This window comes from Schistocerca serialis, chromosome 9 (assembly GCF_023864345.2).
Source record: "Schistocerca serialis cubense isolate TAMUIC-IGC-003099 chromosome 9, iqSchSeri2.2, whole genome shotgun sequence".
Classification (NCBI taxonomy): Eukaryota; Metazoa; Arthropoda; class Insecta; order Orthoptera; family Acrididae; genus Schistocerca; species Schistocerca serialis.
Window position 1 is genome coordinate 553411145 of NC_064646.1, and position 18978 is coordinate 553430122.

Here is an 18978-nt window from a genome sequence, read left to right on the forward strand (position 1 = left end):
CTCTTCCTACTGTCTATGTTTTGAACCAATCCTAAGACACTTGTTATAGATTCCGATGCTTCACTTCAGGTTTACTGTATCCCTTGGACCTTCTTATTGTCGATGAAACACAGAAATTGCATCGGAATTCAATACAAAAGGCACAAGGCCGACTTAACTACAAGAAGACTGACTCCTCTTACTGACTGTGCTTTGAACCATTCCTGTGACTCTAGTTATAGATTCCGATGCCTAACTTCAGGATTACTGTATCCCTCTAACCTTCTTAGTGACGATGAAACACAGAAATTGCATCGGAATTAAATACAAAAACCACAATGCCGATTTAAGTACAAGAGTACTGACTCATCTTATTGTCCATGTTTTGAACCGTCCCTGTGACACTAGTTATAGATTCCGTTGCTTCACTTCAGGTTTACTCTATCCCCCTGACCTTCTTATTGACGATGAAACTCAGAAATTGCATCGGAATTAAATACAAAAGGCACAATGCCGAATTAAGTACAAGAAGACTGACTCTTCTTACTGTCTATGCTTTGAACCATTCCTGTGACATTAGTTATAGACTCCGATGCTTCCCTTCAGGTTTACTGTATCCCGTAAACCTTCTTATTGACGATTAAAACGCAGAAATTGCATCGGAATAAAATACAAAAGACACAATGACGACTTAAGTACAAGAAGACTGACTCTTACAACTGTCTATGTTTTGAACCATTCCTGTGACGCTAGTTACAGATTCCGATGCTTCCCTTCAGGTTTACTGTATCCCTCTGACCGTCTTAGTGACGATGAAACAGAGAAATTGCATCCGAATTAAATAGAAAAGGCACAATGACGACCTAAGTACTAGAAGACTGACTCTTCCTACTGTCTATGTTTTGAACCAATCCTAAGACACTTGTTATAGATTCCGATGCTTCACTTCAGGTTTACTGTATCCCTTGGACCTTCTTATTGTCGATGAAACACAGAAATTGCATCGGAATTCAATACAAAAGGCACAAGGCCGACTTAACTACAAGAAGACTGACTCCTCTTACTGACTGTGCTTTGAACCATTCCTGTGACTCTAGTTATAGATTCCGATGCTTAACTTCCGGATTACTGTATCGCCCTGACCTTCTTAGTGACGATGAAACACAGAAATTGCATCGGAATTAAATACAAAAGGCACAATGCCGACTTATGTACAAGAAGAGTGACTCTTCCTACTGTCTATGTTTTGACCCATTTCTGTGACACTAGTTATAGAGTCCGATGCTTCACTTCAGGTTTACTGTATCCCTTGGACCTTCTTATTTAAGGTGAAACACAGAAATTGCATCGGAATTAAATACGAAAGGCACAATGCCAACTTAAGTACAAGAAGCCTGACTCTTCTTACTGACTATGTTTTGAACCATTCCTGTGACACTAGTTACAGATTCCGATGCTTCACTTCAGGTTTACTGTATCCCTCTGACCTTCTTATTGACGATGAAAAGCAGAAATTGCATCGGAATTAAATAGAAAAGGCACAATGCCGACTTAAGTACAAGAAGACTGACTCTTCTTACTGTCTATGCTTTGAACCATTCCTGTGACACTAGTTATAGATTCCGATGCTTCACTTCAGGTTTACTGTATCCCTTGCACCTTCTTATTGACGATGAAACATAGAAATTGGTTCGGAATTCAATACAAAAGGCACAATACCGACTTAACTACAAGAAGACTGACTCTAATTACTGACTATGCTTTGAACCATTCCAGTGACACTAGTTAAACATTCGGATGCCTAACTTCAGGATTACTGTATCCCACCGACCTTGTTAGTGACGATGAAACACAGAAATTGCATCGGAATTAAATACAAAAAGCACAATGCCGACTTAAGTACAAGAATACAGACTCATCTTACAGTCTATGATTTGCACCATTCCTGTGACACTAGTTATAGATTCCGATGCTTCACTTCAGGTTTACTGTATCCCTCTGACCTTCTTATTGACGATGAAACACAGAAATTGCATCGGAATTAAATACAAAAGGCACAATGCCGACTTAAGTACAAGAAGACTGACTCTTCATACTGTCTATAATTTGAACCATTCCAGTGACACTAGTTATAGATTCCGATGCTTCACTTCATGTTTACTGTATCCCTTGGACCTTCTTATTGACGATGAAACACAGAAATTGCATCGGAATTAAATACAAAAGGCACAATGCCGACTTAAGTACAAGAAGACTGACTCTTCCTACTGTCTATGTTTTGAACCATTAATGTGACACTAGTTATAGATTCCGATGCTTCACTCCAGGTTTACTGTATCACTTGGACCTTCTTATTGACGATGAAACACAGAAATTGCATCGGAATTAAATACAAAAGGCACAATGCCGACTTAAGTACAAGAAGACTGACTCTTCTTACAGACTATGTTTTGAACCATTCCTGTGACACTATTTATAGATTCCGATGCTTCACTTCAGGTTTACTGTATCCCTCTGACCTTATTGACGATGAAACACAGAAATTGCATCGGAATTAAATACAAAAGGCACAATGCCAACTTAAGTACAAGAAGACTGACTCTTCTTACTGTCTATGTTTGAACCATTCCTGTGACACTAGTTATAGATTCCGAAGCTTCACTTCAGGTTTACTGTATCCCTCTGACCGTCTTATTGACGATGAAACAAAGAAATTGCATCCGAATTAAATAGAAAAGGCACAATTCCGACTTAAGTACTGGAAGACTGACTCTTCCTACTGTCTATGTTTTGAACCATTCCTGTGACACTAGTTATAGATTCCGTTGCTTCACTTTAGGTTTACTGTATCCCTCTGACCTTCTTATTGACGATGAAACACAGAAATTGCATCGGAATTAAATACAAAAGGCACAATGCCGAATTAAGTACAAGAAGACTGACACTTCTTACTGTCTATGCTTTTAACCATTCCTGTGACACTAGTTATAGACTCCGATGCTTCACTCCAGGTTTACTGTATCCCTTCGACCTTCATATTGACGATGAAACACAGAAATTGCATCGGAACTAAATACAAGAGGCACAATGCCGACTTAAGTACAAGAAGACTGACTCTTCTTACTGTCTATGCTTTGAACCATCCCTGTGACACTAGTTATAGATTCCGATGCTTCACTGCAGGCTTACTGTGTCCCTTAGACCTTCTTATTGACGATGAAACACAGAAATAGCATCGGAATTAAATACAGAAGACACAATGCCGACTTAAGTACAAGAAGGCTGACTCTTCCAACTGTCCATGCTTTGAACCATTCCTGTGACACTAGTAATAGATTCCGATGCTTCAATTCAGGTTTACTGTATCCCCCTGACCGTCTTATTGACGATGAAACACAGAAATCGCTTCCGAATTAAATAGAAAAGGCACAATGCCGACTTAAGTACAAGAAGACTGACTCTTCCAACTGTCTATGTTTTGAAGCATTCCTGTGACACTAGTTATACATTCCGATGCTTCACTTCAGGTTTACTGTATCCCTCTGACCGTCTTATTGACGATGAAACACAGAAATTGCATCCGAATTAAATACAAAAGGCACAAAGCTGACTTAAGTACTGGAAGACTGACTCTTCCTACAGTCTATGTTTTGAACCATTCCTGTGACACTAGTTATAGATTCCGTTGCTTCACTTTAGGTTTACTGTATCCCTCTGACCTTCTTATTGACGATGAAACACAGAAATTGCATCGGAATTAAATACAAAAGGCACAATGCCGACTTAAGTACAAGAAGACTGACTCTTCATACTGTCAATAATTTGAACCATTCCAGTGACACTAGTTATAGATTCCGATGCTTCACTTCATGTTTACTGTATCCCTTGGACCTTCTTATTGACGATGAAACACAGATATTGCATCGGAATTAAATACAAAAGGCACAATGCCGACTTAAGTACAAGAAGACTGACTCTTCCTACTGTCTATGTTTTGAATCATTAATGTGACACTAGTTATAGATTCCGATGCTTCACTCCAGGTTTACTGTATCCCTTGGACCTTCTTATTGACGATGAAACACAGAAATTGCATCGGAATTAAATACAAAAGGCACAATGCCGACTTAAGTACAAGAAGACTGACTCTTCTTACAGACTATGTTTTGAACCATTCCTGTGACACTATTTATAGATTCCGATGCTTCACTTCAGGTTTACTGTATCCCTCTGACCTTATTGACGATGAAACACAGAAATTGCATCGGAATTAAATACAAAAGGCACAATGCCAACTTAAGTACAAAAAGACTGACTCTTCTTACTGTCTATGTTTAAACCATTCCTGTGACACTAGTTATGGAATCCGATGCTTCACTTCAGGTTTACTGTATCCCTCTGACCTTCTTATTGACGGTGAAACACAGAAATTTCATCGGAATTAAATACGAAAGGCTCAATGCCAACTTAAGTACAAGAAGACTGACTCTTCTTCCTGATTATGTTTTGAACCATTTCTGTGACACTAGTTGTAGATTCCGATGCTTCACTTCAGGTTTACTGTATATCCCTTGGACCTTCTTATTGACGATGAAACGCAGAAATTGCAACGGAATTAAATACGAAAGACACAATGCCGACTTAAGTACAAGAATACTGACTCATCTTACAGTCTATGATTTGCACCATTCCTGTGACACTAGTTATAGATTCCGATGCTTCACTTCAGGTTTACTGTGTCCCTTGGACCTTCTTATTGACGATGAAACGCAGAAATTGCATCGGAATTAAATACAAAAGGCACAATGCCGACTTATGTACAACAAGAGTGACTCTTCCTACTGTCTATGTTTTGAACCATTTCTGTGACACTAGTTATAGAGTCCGATGCTTCACTTCAGGTTTACTGTATCCCTTGGACCTTGTTATTTACGATGAATCACAGAAATTGCATCGGAATTAAATACAAAAGGCACAATGCCGACTTAAGTACAAGAAGACTGACTCTTCCAACTGTCTATGTTTTGAACGATTCCTGTGGCACTAGTTATACATTCCGATGCTTCACTTCAGGTTTACTGTATCCCTCTGACCGTCTTATTGACGATGAAACAAAGAAATTGCATCCGAATTAAATAGAAAAGGCACAATGCCGACTTAAGTACTGGAAGACTGACTCTTCCTACTGTCTATGTTTTGAACCATTCCTGTGACACTAGTTATAGATTCCGTTGCTTCACTTCAGGTTTACTGTATCCCTCTGACCTTCTTATTGACGATGAAACACAGAAATTGCATCGGAATTAAATACAAAAGGCACAATGCCGAATTAAGTACAAGAAGACTGACAATTCTTACTGTCTATGCTTTTAACCATTCCTGTGACACTAGTTATAGACTCCGATGCTTCACTCCAGGTTTACTGTATCCCTTCGACCTTCATATTGACGATGAAACACAGAAATTGCATCGGAATTAAATACAAAAGGCACAATGCCGACTTAAGTACAAGAAGACTGACTCTTCTTACTGTCTATGCTTTGAACCATCCCTGTGACACTAGTTATAGATTCCGATGCTTCACTGCAGGCTTACTGTGTCCCTTAGACCTTCTTATTGACGATGAAACACAGAAATTGCATCGGAATTAAATACAAAAGGCACAATGCCGACTTGAGTACAAGAAGACTGACTCTTCTTCCTGACTACGTTTTGAATCATTCCTGTGACACTAGTTGTAGATTCCAATGCTTCACTTCAGGTTTACTGTATCCCTTGGACCTTCTTATTGCCGATGAAACACAGAAATAGCATCGGAATTAAATACAAAGGACACAATGCCGACTTAAGTACAAGAAGACTGACTCTTCCAACTGTCTATGCTTTGAACCATTCCTGTGACACTAGTAATAGATTCCGATGCTTCAATTCATGTTTACTGTATCCCCCTGACCGTCTTATTGACGATGAAACACAGAAATTGCTTCCGAATTAAATAGAAAAGGCACAATGCCGACTTAAGTACAAGAAGACTGACTCTTCCAACTGTCTATGTTTTGAAGCATTCCTGTGACACTAGTTATACATTCCGATGCTTCACTTCAGCTTTACTGTATCCCTCTGACCGTCTTATTGACGATGAAACACAGAAATTGCATCCGAATTAAATAGTAAAGGCACAATGCTGACTTAAGTACTGGAAGACTGACTCTTCCTACAGTCTATGTTTTGAACCATTCCTGTGACACTAGTTATAGATTCCGTTGCTTCACTTTAGGTTTACTGTATCCCTCTGACCTTCTTATTGACGATGAAACACAGAAATTGCATCGGAATTAAATACAAAAGGCACAATGCCGACTTAAGTACAAGAAGACTGACTATTCATACTGTCTATAATTTGAACCATTCCAGTGACACTAGTTATAGATTCCGATGCTTCACTTCATGTTTACTGTATCCCTTGGACCTTCTTATTGACGATGAAACACAGAAATTGCATCGGAATTAAATACAAAAGGCACAATGCCGACTTAAGTACAAGAAGACTGACTCTTCCTACTGTCTATGTTTCGAACCATTAATGTGACACTAGTTATAGATTCCGATGCTTCACTCCAGGTTTACTGTATCCCTTGGACCTTCTTATTGACGATGAAACACAGAAGTTGCATCGGAATTAAATACAAAAGGCACAATGCCGACTTAAGTACAAGAAGACTGACTCTTCTCCATTCCTGTGGCACTATTTATAGATTCCGATGCTTCACTTCAGGTTTACTGTATCCCTCTGACCTTATTGACGATGAAACACAGAAATTGCATCGGAATTAAATACAAAAGGCACAATGCCAACTTAAGTACAGGAAGACTGACTCTTCTTCCTGATTATGTTTTGAACCATTTCTGTGACACTAGTTGTAAATTCCGATGCTTCACTTCAGGTTTACTGTATCCCTTGGACCTTCTTATTGACGATGAAACGCAGAAATTGCATCGGAATTAAATACAAAAGACACAATGCCGACTTATGTACAAGAATACTGACTCATCTTACAGTCTATGATTTGCACCATTCCTTTGACACTAGTTATAGATTCCGATGCTTCACTTCAGGTTTACTGTTTCCCTTGGACCTTCTTATTGACGATGAAACACAGAAATTGCATCGGAATTAAATACAAAAGGCACAATGCCGACTTATGTACAAGAAGACTGACTCTTCCTACTGTCTATGTTTTGAACCATTTCTGTGACACTAGTTATAGAGTCCGATGCTTCACTTCAGGTTTATTGTATCCCTTGGACCTTGTTATTTACGATGAATCACAGAAATTGCATCGGAATTAAATACAAAAGGCACAATGCCGACTTAAGTACAAAAAGACTGACTTTCCAACTGTCTATGTTTTGAACCATTCCTGTGGCACTAGTTATACATTCCGATGCTTCACTTCAGGTTTACTGTATCCCTCTGACCGTCTTATTGACGATGAAACAATGAAATTGCATCCGAATTAAATAGAAAAGGCACAATGCCGAGTTAAGTACTGGAAGACTGACTCTTCCTACTGTCTATGTTTTGAACCGTTCCTGTGACACTAGTTATAGATTCCGTTGCTTCACTTTAGGTTTACTGTATCTCTCTGACCTTCTTATTGACGATGAAACACAGAAATTGCATCGGAATTAAATACAAAAGGCACAATGCCGAATGAAGTACAAGAAGACTGACACTTCTTACTGTCTATGCTTTTAACCATTCCTGTGACACTAGTTATAGACTCCGATGCTTCACTCCAGGTTTACTGTATCCCTTCGACCTTCGTATTGACGATGAAACACAGAAATTGCATCGGAATTAAATACAAATGGCACAATGCCGACTTAAGTACAAGAAGACTGACTCTTCTTACTGTCTATGTTTTGAACCATTCCTAAGACACTTGTTATAGATTCCGGTGCTTCACTTTAGGTTTACTGTATCCCTTGGACCTTCTTATTGTCGATGAAACACAGAAATTGCATCGGAATTCAATACAAAAGGCACAAGGCCGACTGAACTACAAGAAGACTGACTCTTCTTACTGACTATGCTTAGAACCATTCCTGTGACTCTAGTTATAGATTCTGATGCTTAACTTCCGGATTACTGTATCCCTCTGACCTTCTTAGTGACGATGAAACACAGAAATTGCATCGGATTTAAATACAAAAACCACAATGCCGACTTAAGTACAAGAAGACTGACTCTTCCAACTGTCTATGTTTTGAACCATTCCTGTGGCACTAGTTATACATTCCGATGCTTCACTTCAGGTTTACTGTATCCCTCCGACCGTCTTATTGACGATGAAACAAAGAAATTGCATCCGAATTAAATAGAAAAGGCACAATTCCGACTTAAGTACTGGAAGACTGACTCTTCCTACTGTCTATGTTTTGAACCATTCCTGTGACACTAGTTATAGATTCCGTTGCTTCACTTTAGGTTTACTGTATCCCTCTGACCTTCTTATTGACGATGAAACACAGAAATTGCATCGGAATTAAATACAAAAGGCACAATGCCGAATTAAGTACAAGTAGACTGACACTTCTTACTGTCTATGCTTTTAACCATTCCTGTGACACTAGTTATAGACTCCGATGCTTCACTCCAGGTTTACTGTATCCCTTCGACCTTCATATTGACGATGAAACACAGAAATTGCATCGGAACTAAATACAAGAGGCACAATGCCGACTTAAGTACAAGAAGACTGACTCTTCTTACTGTCTATGCTTTGAACCATCCCTGTGACACTAGTTATAGATTCCGATGCTTCACTGCAGGCTTACTGTGTCCCTTAGACCTTCTTATTGACGATGAAACACAGAAATTGCATCGGAATTAAATACAAAAGGCACAATGCCGACTTGAGTACAAGAAGACTGACTCTTCTTCCTGACTACGTTTTGAATCATTCCTGTGACACTAGTTGTAGATTCCAATGTTCCACTTCAGGTTTACTGTATCCCTTGGACCTTCTTATTGCCGATGAAACACAGAAATAGCATCGGAATTAAATACAAAAGACACAATGCCGACTTAAGTACAAGAAGGCTGACTCTTCCAACTGTCCATGCTTTGAACCATTCCTGTGACACTAGTAATAGATTCCGATGCTTCAATTCAGGTTTACTGTATCCCCCTGACCGTCTTATTGACGATGAAACACAGAAATTGCTTCCGAATTAAATAGAAAAGGCACAATGCCGACTTAAGTACAAGAAGACTGACTCTTCCAACTGTCTATGTTTTGAAGCATTCCTGTGACACTAGTTATACATTCCGATGCTTCACTTCAGGTTTACTGTATCCCTCTGACCGTCTTATTGACGATGAAACACAGAAATTGCATCCGAATTAAATAGAAAAGGCACAAAGCTGACTTAAGTACTGGAAGACTGACTCTTCCTACAGTCTATGTTTTGAACCATTCCTGTGACACTAGTTATAGATTCCGTTGCTTCACTTTAGGTTTACTGTATCCCTCTGACCTTCTTATTGACGATGAAACACAGGAATTGCATCGGAATTAAATACAAAAGGCACAATGCCGACTTAAGTACAAGAAGACTGACTCTTCATACTGTCAATAATTTGAACCATTCCAGTGACACTAGTTATAGATTCCGATGCTTCACTTCATGTTTACTGTATCCCTTGGACCTTCTTATTGACGATGAAACACAGATATTGCATCGGAATTAAATACAAAAGGCACAATGCCGACTTAAGTACAAGAAGACTGACTCTTCCTACTGTCTATGTTTTGAACCATTAATGTGACACTAGTTATAGATTCCGATGCTTCACTCCAGGTTTACTGTATCCCTTGGACCTTCTTATTGACGATGAAACACAGAAATTGCATCGGAATTAAATACAAAAGGCACAATGCCGACTTATGTACAACAAGAGTGACTCTTCCTACTGTCTATGTTTTGAACCATTTCTGTGACACTAGTTATAGAGTCCGATGCTTCACTTCAGGTTTACTGTATCCCTTGGACCTTGTTATTTACGATGAATCACAGAAATTGCATCGGAATTAAATACAAAAGGCACAATGCCGACTTAAGTACAAGAAGACTGACTCTTCCAACTGTCTATGTTTTGAACGATTCCTGTGGCACTAGTTATACATTCCGATGCTTCACTTCAGGTTTACTGTATCCCTCTGACCGTCTTATTGACGATGAAACAAAGAAATTGCATCCGAATTAAATAGAAAAGGCACAATGCCGACTTCAGTACTGGAAGACTGACTCTTCCTACTGTCTATGTTTTGAACCATTCCTGTGACACTAGTTATAGATTCCGTTGCTTCACTTCAGGTTTACTGTATCCCTCTGACCTTCTTATTGACGATGAAACACAGAAATTGCATCGGAATTAAATACAAAAGGCACAATGCCGAATTAAGTACAAGAAGACTGACAATTCTTACTGTCTATGCTTTTAACCATTCCTGTGACACTAGTTATAGACTCCGATGCTTCACTCCAGGTTTACTGTATCCCTTCGACCTTCATATTGACGATGAAACACAGAAATTGCATCGGAATTAAATACAAAAGGCACAATGCCGACTTAAGTACAAGAAGACTGACTCTTCTTACTGTCTATGCTTTGAACCATCCCTGTGACACTAGTTATAGATTCCGATGCTTCACTGCAGGCTTACTGTGTCCCTTAGACCTTCTTATTGACGATGAAACACAGAAATTGCATCGGAATTAAATACAAAAGGCACAATGCCGACTTGAGTACAAGAAGACTGACTCTTCTTCCTGACTACGCTTTGAATCATTCCTGTGACACTAGTTGTAGATTCCAATGCTTCACTTCAGGTTTACTGTATCCCTTGGACCTTCTTATTGCCGATGAAACACAGAAATAGCATCGGAATTAAATACAAAGGACACAATGCCGACTTAAGTACAAGAAGACTGACTCTTCCAACTGTCTATGCTTTGAACCATTCCTGTGACACTAGTAATAGATTCCGATGCTTCAATTCATGTTTACTGTATCCCCCTGACCGCCTTATTGACGATGAAACACAGAAATTGCTTCCGAATTAAATAGAAAAGGCACAATGCCGACTTAAGTACAAGAAGACTGACTCTTCCAACTGTCTATGTTTTGAAGCATTCCTGTGACACTAGTTATACATTCCGATGCTTCACTTCAGCTTTACTGTATCCCTCTGACCGTCTTATTGACGATGAAACACAGAAATTGCATCCGAATTAAATAGTAAAGGCACAATGCTGACTTAAGTACTGGAAGACTGACTCTTCCTACAGTCTATGTTTTGAACCATTCCTGTGACACTAGTTATAGATTCCGTTGCTTCACTTTAGGTTTACTGTATCCCTCTGACCTTCTTATTGACGATGAAACACAGAAATTGCATCGGAATTAAATACAAAAGGCACAATGCCGAATTAAGTACAAGAAGACTGACACTTCTTACTGTCTATGCTTTTAACCATTCCTGTGACACTAGTTATAGACTCCAATGCTTCACTCCAGGTTTACTGTATCCCTTCGACCTTCGTATTGACGATGAAACACAGAAATTGCATCGGAATTAAATACAAATGGCACAATGCCGACTTAAGTACAAGAAGACTGACTCTTCTTACTGTCTATGCTTTGAACCATCCCTGTGACACTAGTTATAGATTCCGATGCTTCACTGCAGGCTTACTGTGTCCTTTAGACCTTCTTATTGACGATGAAACACAGAAAGTGCATCGGAAATAAATACAAAATGCACAATGCCGACTTGAGTACAAGAAGACTGACTCTTCTTCCTGACTACGTTTTGAATCATTCCTGTGACACTTGTTGTAGATTCCTATGCTTCACTTCAGGTTTACTGTATCCCTTGGACCTTCTTATTGCCGATGAAACACAGAAATAGCATCGGAGTTAAATACAAAAGACACAATGCCGACTTAAGTACACGAAGACTGACTCTTCCAACTGTCTATGCTTTGAACCATTCCTGTGACACTAGTAATAGATTCCGATGCTTCAATTCAGGTTTACTGTATCTCCCTGACCGTCTTATTGACGATGTAACACAGAAATTGCTTCCGAATTAAATAGAAATGGCACAATGCCGACTTAAGTACTAGAAGACTGACTCTTCCTACTGTCTATGTTTTGAACCATTCCTAAGACACTTGTTATAGATTCCGGTGCTTCACTTTAGGTTTACTGTATCCCTTGGACCTTCTTATTGTCGATGAAACACAGAAATTGCATCGGAATTCAATACAAAAGGCACAAGGCCGACTGAACTACAAGAAGACTGACTCTTCTTACTGACTATGCTTAGAACCATTCCTGTGACTCTAGTTATAGATTCTGATGCTTAACTTCCGGATTACTGTATCCCTCTGACCTTCTTAGTGACGATGAAACACAGAAATTGCATCGGATTTAAATACAAAAACCAAAATGCCGACTTAAGTACAAGAATACTGACTCATCTTACTGTCTATGTTTTGAACCGTCCCTGTGACACTAGTTATAGATTCCGATGTTTCACTCCAGGTTGACTGTATCCCTTGGACCTTCTTATTGACGATGAAACACTGAAATTGCATCGGAATTAAATACAAAAGGCACAATGCCGACTTAAGTACAAGAAGACTGACACTTCTTACTGTCTATGCTTTGAACCATCCCTGTGACACTAGTTATAGATTCCGATGCTTCACTTCAGGTTTACTGTATCCCTCTGACCTTCTTATTGACGGTGAAACACAGAAATTTCATCGGATTAAATACGAAAGGCACAATGCCAAATTAAGTACAAGAGGACTGACTCTTCTTCCTGATTATGTTTTGAACCATTCCTGTGACACTAGTTGTAGATTCCGATACTTCACTTCAGGTTTACTGTATCCCTTGGACCTTCTTATTGACGATGAAACGCAGAAATTGCATCGGAATTAAATACAAAAGACACAATGCCGACTTAAGTACAAGAAGACTGACTCTTCCAACTGTCTGTGTTTTGAACCATTGCTGTGACACTAGTTATAGATTCCGTTGCTTCACTTCAGGTTTACTGTATCCCTCTGACCTTCTTAATGACGATTAAACACAGAAATTGCATCGGAATTAAATACAAAAGGCACAATACCGACTTAAGAACAAGAAGACAGACTCTTATTACTGACTATGCTTTGAACCATTCCTGTGACACTAGTCATAGATTCCGATGCTTAACTTCAGGATTACTGTGTCAATCTGACCTTCTTATTGACGATGAAACACAGAAATTGCATCGGAATTAAATACAAAAGGCACAATGCCGACTTAAGTACAAGAAGACTGACTCTTCTTACAGACTATGGTTTGAACCATTCCTGTGACACTATTTATAGATTCCGATGCTTCCCTGCAGGTTTACTGTGTCCCTTAGACCATCTTATTGACGATGAAACACAGAAATTACATCGGAATTAAATACAATAGGCACAATGCCGACTTAAGTACAAGAAGACTGACTCTTCCTACTGTCTATGCTTTGAACCATCCCTGTGACACTAGTTATAGATTCCGATGCTTCACTTCAGGTTTACTGTATCCCTCTGACCGTCTTATTGACGATGAAACACAGAAATTGCATCCGAATTAAATACAAAAGGCACAATGCCGACTTAAGTACAAGAAGACTGACTCTTCCTACTGTCTATGTTTTCTACCATTATTCTGACACTAGTTATAGATTCCGATGCTTCACTTCAGGTTTACTGTATCCCTTGGACCGTGTTATTGACGATGAAACACAGAAATTGCATCGGAATTAAATACAAAAAGCAGAATACCGACTTAAGAACAAGAAGACTGACTCTTCTTATGGACTATGCTTTGAACCATTCCTGTGACACTAGTCATAGATTCCGATGCTTAACTTCAGGATTACTGTATCCTTCTGACCTTCTTATTGACGATGAAACACAGAAATTGCATCCAAATTAAATACAAAAGGCAAAATGCCGACTTAAATACAAGAAGACTGATTCTTCATACTGTCTATAATTTGAACCATTCCAGTGACACTAGTTATAGATTCCGTTGCTTCACTTCAGGTTTACTGTATCCCTCTGACCTTCTTAATGACGATTAAACACAGAAATTCCATCGGAATTAAATACAAAAGGCACAATACCGACTTAAGAACAAGAAGACAGACTCTTATTACTGACTATGCTTTGAACCATTCCTGTGACACTAGTCATAGATTCCGATGCTTAACTTCAGGATTACTGTGTCAATCTGACCTTCTTATTGACGATGAAACACAGAAATTGCATCGGAATTAAATACAAAAGGCACAATGCCGACTTAAGTACAAGAAGACTGACTCTTCTTACAGACTATGGTTTGAACCATTCCTGTGACACTATTTATAGATTCCGATGCTTCACTTCAGGTTTACTGTATCCCTCTGACCTTCTTGTAGACGATGAAACACAGAAATTGCATCGGAATGAAATACAAAAGGCACAATGCCGACTTAAGTACAAGAAGACTCACTCTTCTTACTGTCTATGTTTGAACCATTCCTGTGACACTTGTTATAGATTCCGATGCTTCACTTCAGGTTTACTGTATCCCTCTGACCTTCTTATTGACGGTGAAACACAGAAATTTCATCGGAATTAAATACGAAAGGCACAATGCCAAATTAAGTACAAGAAGAATGACTCTTCTTCCTGATTATGTTTTGAACCATTCCTGTGACACTAGTTGTAGATTCCGATACTTCACTTCAGGTTTACTGTATCCCTTGGACCTTCTTATTGACGATGAAACGCAGAAATTGCATCGGAATTAAATACAAAAGACACAATGCCGACTTAAGTACAAGAAGACTGACTCTTCCAACTGTCTGTGTTTTGAACCATTGCTGTGACACTAGTTATAGATTCCGTTGCTTCACTTCAGGTTTACTGTATCCCTCTGACCTTCTTAATGACGATTAAACACAGAAATTGCATCGGAATTAAATACAAACGGCACAATACCGACTTAAGAACAAGAAGACAGACTCTTATTACTGACTATGCTTTGAACCATTCCTGTGACACTAGTCATAGATTCCGATGCTTAACTTCAGGTTTACTGTATCCCTCTGACCGTCTTATTGACGATGAAACACAGAAATTGCATCCGAATTAAATACAAAAGGCACAATGCCGACTTAAGTACTGGAAGACTGACTCTTCCTACTGTCTATGTTTTGAACCATCCCTGTGACACTAGTTATAGATTCCGATGCTTCACTTCAGGTTTACTGTATCCCTCTGACCTTCTTATTGACGGTGAAACACAGAAATTTCATCGGAATTAAATACGAAAGGCACAATGCCAAATTAAGTATAAGAGGACTGACTCTTCTTCCTGATTATGTTTTGAACCATTCCTGTGACACTAGTTGTAGATTCCGATACTTCACTTCAGGTTTACTGTATCCCTTGGACCTTCTTATTGACGATGAAACGCAGAAATTGCATCGGAATTAAATACAAAAGACACAATGCCGACTTAAGTACAAGAAGACTGATTCTTCATACTGTCTATAATTTGAACCATTGCTGTGACACTAGTTATAGATTCCGTTGCTTCACTTCAGGTTTACTGTATCCCTCTGACCTTCTTAATGACGATTAAACACAGAAATTGCATCGGAATTAAATACAAAAGGCACAATACCGACTTAAGAACAAGAAGACAGACTCTTATTACTGACTATGCTTTGAACCATTCCTGTGACACTAGTCATAGATTCCGATGCTTAACTTCAGGATTACTGTGTCAATCTGACCTTCTTATTGACGATGAAACACAGAAATTGCATCGGAATTAAATACAAAAGGCACAATGCCGACTTAAGTACAAGAAGACTGACTCTTCTTACAGACTATGGTTTGAACCATTCCTGTGACACTATTTATAGATTCCGATGCTTCACTTCAGGTTTACTGTATCCCTCTGACCTTCTTGTAGACGATGAAACACAGAAATTGCATCGGAATGAAATACAAAAGGCACAATGCCGACTTAAGTACAAGAAGACTTACTCTTCTTACTGTCTATGTTTGAACCATTCCTGTGACACTTGTTATAGATTCCGATGCTTCACTTCAGGTTTACTGTATCCCTCTGACCTTCTTATTGACGGTGAAACACAGAAATTTCATCGGAATTAAATACGAAAGGCACAATGCCAAATTAAGTACAAGAAGACTGACTCTTCTTCCTGATTATGATTTGAACCATTCCTGTGACACTAGTTGTAGATTCCGATACTTCACTTCAGGTTTACTGTATCCCTTGGACCTTCTTATTAACGATGAAACGCAGAAATTGCATCGGAATTAAATACAAAAGACACAATGCCGACTTAAGTACAAGAAGACTGACTCTTCCAACTGTCTGTGTTTTGAACCATTGCTGTGACACTAGTTATAGATTCCGTTGCTTCACTTCAGGTTTACTGTATCCCTCTGACCTTCTTAATGACGATTAAACACAGAAATTGCATCGGAATTAAATACAAAAGGCACAATACCGACTTAAGAACAAGAAGACAGACTCTTATTACTGACTATGCTTTGAACCATTCCTGTGACACTAGTCATAGATTCCGATGCTTAACTTCAGGATTACTGTGTCCCTCTGACCTTCTTATTGACGATGAAACACAGAAATTGCATCGGAATTAAATACGAAAGGCACAATGCCGACTTCAGTACAAGAAGACTGACTCTTCCAACTGTCTATGTTTTGAACCATTCCTGTGACACTAGTTATACATTCCGATGGTTCACTTCAGGTTTACTGTGTCCCTTAGACCATCTTATTGACGATGAAACACAGAAATTACATCGGAATTAAATACAATAGGCACAATGCCGACTTAAGTACAAGAAGACTGACTCTTCCTACTGTCTATGTTTTCAACCATTATTGTGACACTAGTTATAGATTCCGATGCTTCACTTCAGGTTTACTGTATCCCTTGGACCGTGTTATTGACGATGAATCACAGAAATTGCATCGGAATTAAATACAAAAAGCAGAATACCGACTTATGTACAAGAATACTGACTCATCTTACAGTCTATGATTTGCACCACTCCTGTGACACTAGTTATAGATTCCGATGCTTCACTTCAGGTTTACTGTTTCCCTTGGACCTTCTTATTGACGATGAAACACAGAAATTGCTTCGGAATTAAATACAAAAGGCACAATGCCGACTTATGTACAAGAAGACTGACTCTTCCTACTGTCTATGTTTTGAACCATTTCTGTGACACTAGTTATAGAGTCCGATGCTTCACTTCAGGTTTATTGTATCCCTTGGACCTTGTTATTTACGATGAATCACAGAAATTGCATCGGAATTAAATACAAAAGGCACAATGCCGACTTAAGTACAAAAAGACTGACTTTCCAACTGTCTATGTTTTGAACCGTTCCTGTGACACTAGTTATAGATTCCGTTGCTTCACTTTAGGTTTACTGTATCCCTCTGACCTTCTTATTGACGATGAAACACAGAAATTGAATCGGAATTAAATACAAAAGGCACAATGCCGAATTAAGTAAAAGAAGACTGACACTTCTTACTGTCTATGCTTTTAACCATTCCTGTGACACTAGTTATAGACTCCGATGCTTCACTCCAGGTTTACTGTATCCCTTCGACCTTCGTATTGACGATGAAACACAGAAATTGCATCGGAATTAAATACAAATGGCACAATGCCGACTTAAGTACAAGAAGACTGACTCTTCTTACTGTCTATGCTTTGAACCATCCCTGTGACACTAGTTATAGTTTCCGATGCTTCACTGCAGGCTTACTGTGTCCTTTAGACCTTCTTATTGACGATGAAACACAGAAAGTGCATCGGAATTAAATACAAAATGCACAATGCCGACTTGAGTACAAGAAGACTGACTCTTCTTCCTGACTACGTTTTGAATCATTCCTGTGACACTTGTTGTAGATTCCTATGCTTCACTTCAGGTTTACTGTATCCCTTGGACCTTCTTATTGCCGATGAAACACAGAAATAGCATCGGAATTAAATACAAAAGACACAATGCCGACTTAAGTACACGAAGACTGACTCTTCCAACTGTCTATGCTTTGAACCATTCCTGTGACACTAGTAATAGATTCCGATGCTTCAATTCAGGTTTACTGTATCTCCCTGACCGTCTTATTGACGATGAAACACAGAAATTGCTTCCGAATTAAATAGAAATGGCACAATGCCAACTTAAGTACTAGAAGACTGACTCTTCCTACTGTCTATGTTTTGAACCATTCCTAAGACACTTGTTATAGATTCCGGTGCTTCACTTTAGGTTTACTGTATCCCTTGGACCTTCTTATTGTCGATGAAACACAGAAATTGCATCGGAATTCAATACAAAAGGCACAAGGCCGACTGAACTACAAGAAGACTGACTCTTCTTACTGACTATGCTTAGAACCATTCCTGTGACTCTAGTTATAGATTCTGATGCTTAACTTCCGGATTACTGTATCCCTCTGACCTTCTTAGTGACGATGAAACACAGAAATTGCATCGGATTTAAATACAAAAACCACAATGCCGACTTAAGTACAAGAATACTGACTCATCTTACTGTCTATGTTTTGAACCGTCCCTGTGACACTAGTTATAGATTCCGATGTTTCACTCCAGGTTGACTGTATCCCTTGGACCTTCTTATTGACGATGAAACACTGAAATTGCATCGGAATTAAATACAAAAGGCACAATGCCGACTTAAGTACAAGAAGACTGACACTTCTTACTGTCTATGTTTGAACCATCCCTGTGACACTAGTTATAGATTCCGATGCTTCACTTCAGGTTTACTGTATCCCTCTGACC